The sequence below is a fragment of the Canis lupus genome, chromosome 36 (genome assembly GCF_003254725.2).
Source record: "Canis lupus dingo isolate Sandy chromosome 36, ASM325472v2, whole genome shotgun sequence".
NCBI lineage: Eukaryota > Metazoa > Chordata > Mammalia > Carnivora > Canidae > Canis > Canis lupus.
In genome coordinates, this window is record NC_064278.1 from 3,314,175 (window position 1) to 3,316,942 (window position 2,768).

Sequence of the window (2,768 nt, forward strand, 5' to 3'; positions counted from 1 at the left end):
GTAACCACACGTGGATTCCTTATTGCCTTGTATGAGAACCTTAGAATGTATTTCCAGATATTATGGACTCAAGGAATGTGGTTTGGAGAAATCCAAGAGCCTTGCCTGAGAATTTAGAGACTTGGATTCTAGGTTTCACTCTTTCTCCAGCTGACCAACGTCGAACCTTCTTTTCCTTAAAGTTTCCTTACCCAGGGGTGCCTGAGTGGCTCCATCAGTTAAGCATCCAATTCTTGGTTTCGGCTCAGGTCATTTCAGGGTCTGGGATCCAGCCCTGTGTCAGGCTCCCTGCTCAGTAGGAAGTCTGCCTCTCCCTCTCCCTCTGCCCCACCCCTCTTTTCTCTCTCTCTCTCTCAAATAAATAATCTTTTTTTTTTTTTAAGTTTGCTTACCCAGAAAAGAAGGGGATGAAATTAGAGAGATGGTAAAAATCTTTCTAGCTCTAATGGTGTCCAATTTTGTAAAAAGCTTAGAAAATAAGAGAGAAGGTAAAGTGCCTTCAGCCTGCCCTTCTGGTAGTTGTTAAGATAAATCTGAATTGGAAATAAAACAGAAAAAGTCATGAAGAACTTTCATTTGGGCACCATTCAGAGTTCCCAGGTGGAGAGGAGGGGCAACAACAGTTATTGGACTCTCCAGCTTGAAAACAATGTATTTGTAAATGCCTCTAAGAATGGTGGATTGTGTCCTCTTCTCTGTAAAATGCCTTCTCTTGTTCACCATAAAGTGCAGATTTTATAGTTTCACATGACCAGCCTAAGAATTATTAATAATACTTATTTGTTCACTATTCTGCACGTAGGTGGGGAGTAAAGAGCAAATAAAGACTCGCTCTCTCATATTTTCCATATCTAGGATTTCTTAAACTTTGGAAAACCATTAGTTTATGTAAAGGCACATTGTCTTTGAGGAAGTTTATGGCCTTGTCTTTATAAGAGAAATTAAAACTACACATCTGGTAATAAAATATGATTGTGGGTATTTACCAAGATTCTCCCAGAGAGCAAATCCACTCTCACTGTAATGTATGACTGAGTTCATCTGTTGAAACACTTTGAATCTCTGGAAAATGTATCCTTCTCCTAGATTTTCAGTTCTGGAAAATCTATGCAAAATAGAAATTAGCAGATGGACTGAGAAAGCATCAGAATAATGTTTTTGGTGACAAATTCTCAGCAAGTGCCCTGTGAACGTGTTCCCATCTGAAAAGGACTGCAGCTGTCTTTCCACGTTAATGCAATGAGTAATTAATAGGCCCTCGTCAACTCTTGGATAGGAAACCAACTCCTATCATCAAGGTAAAATCAAAGTGCTATTTTTTTTTTATTCTTCTATCCTGGCTTAATTTAGGCATATTATACCATTTTGAGTTTAAAGTGGCCCTGGCCATTTTACATTTTGCTGTTTAATGAGAGAGGTTTGAGAACACCTACCAAAAGGTGGATGGATGAACTCACCTTAAATGTGTGCTCTCCTTTGGTGGACCTTTGTGTTCATGTGGTGCTCAAGATCGATGATTTTCCAGTTAAATGGGAAAGCCTGGCAACAACACATACTCATTCAGTACATACTAATGTTATGTATTTATATGTCAATGAGGAGAAATAGTTGCTCAATATGCAATGCTTCCCCCACCACCATATACCACCTGGCGTGTGTTTCATGTTTACAACATGCTAACGGTTTTAGTTCTGGGGGATTTGCTCCTTTAGCTTAGTTCTGCCTCTATCAGCACAAAGTAACCACACATGGCTAGTGGCTACCTTATCTCAGACAGTGTAGATTTATACTTTGACTGTCAAAGCATCCCAGATTTTGGGCAATGGCCACCCAGATCCTGAAATCCAAAATTGTTCCTGACTATCTGCCATCCATGGGCGGCTGCAAGTGCCGTTTTTGTCTTATGAGGTATAACTCAATGTCAAAGGGGTTTATGTAATATTTAGACTTGTATTACATGAAATTAATCTTAACATGAAAAATCTTTTGATTACAGAGTAAGCTTTGTCAGTGATTGATTAACTAACTCATTTATTCATATAATAATGCCCCCATTTACTTTTATTTATATTCTTGAGCTATAACAGAAAGTTTCTATTTGTGCTATACTAGAAGGCAGGTTACATGGTTATCATAATATTTCCACCTGTTTTAGTAGGCTTTCTAGAAATAACCTTTTATTTTCTTTGATAATGACTGTCCTACAAAGTCACTTTATACATACAGAACCAAGATTTGGGGACAATGATGTTTATCATCTATAGAGATTCCTACTCTTTCCTCACCTTTACCTCTGTCTTCACTTCACTGGTGTGGAAAGAATAAAATCTTTATTTTCATATTTTTCATAGTTATACTTGGAAGTGAAATGACATACATATTTCCTAATGTACACTCTGACCCGTGGTTATACTGTATGTTTTCTTCATGCCTTTCCTGTCTCTCCATGTGTAAAATGAATTGAGGACATTAACAATGATCTTCTAATTTACTATTTTCTACCTTAACAGAATAAATGATAGGTATGAAATAAATTAATAAAATCCCATACATTGATTTCTTTGTTGACAAAGCCCTCAATAGTGAAAGAAGCCAAGAACAAGCTCATTTATAAACCAACTAATCAACATTTATTTATGGTCTACTATGAACTCTGAATTAAGTGATATATAAATAAGTACATGATAAGGTTCCAGCTCTCAGAAAACTTTCTATAGTTTAAAAAACCAAGATGAATGCTCTAGAAGCTATTGTTGAATGAAACAATA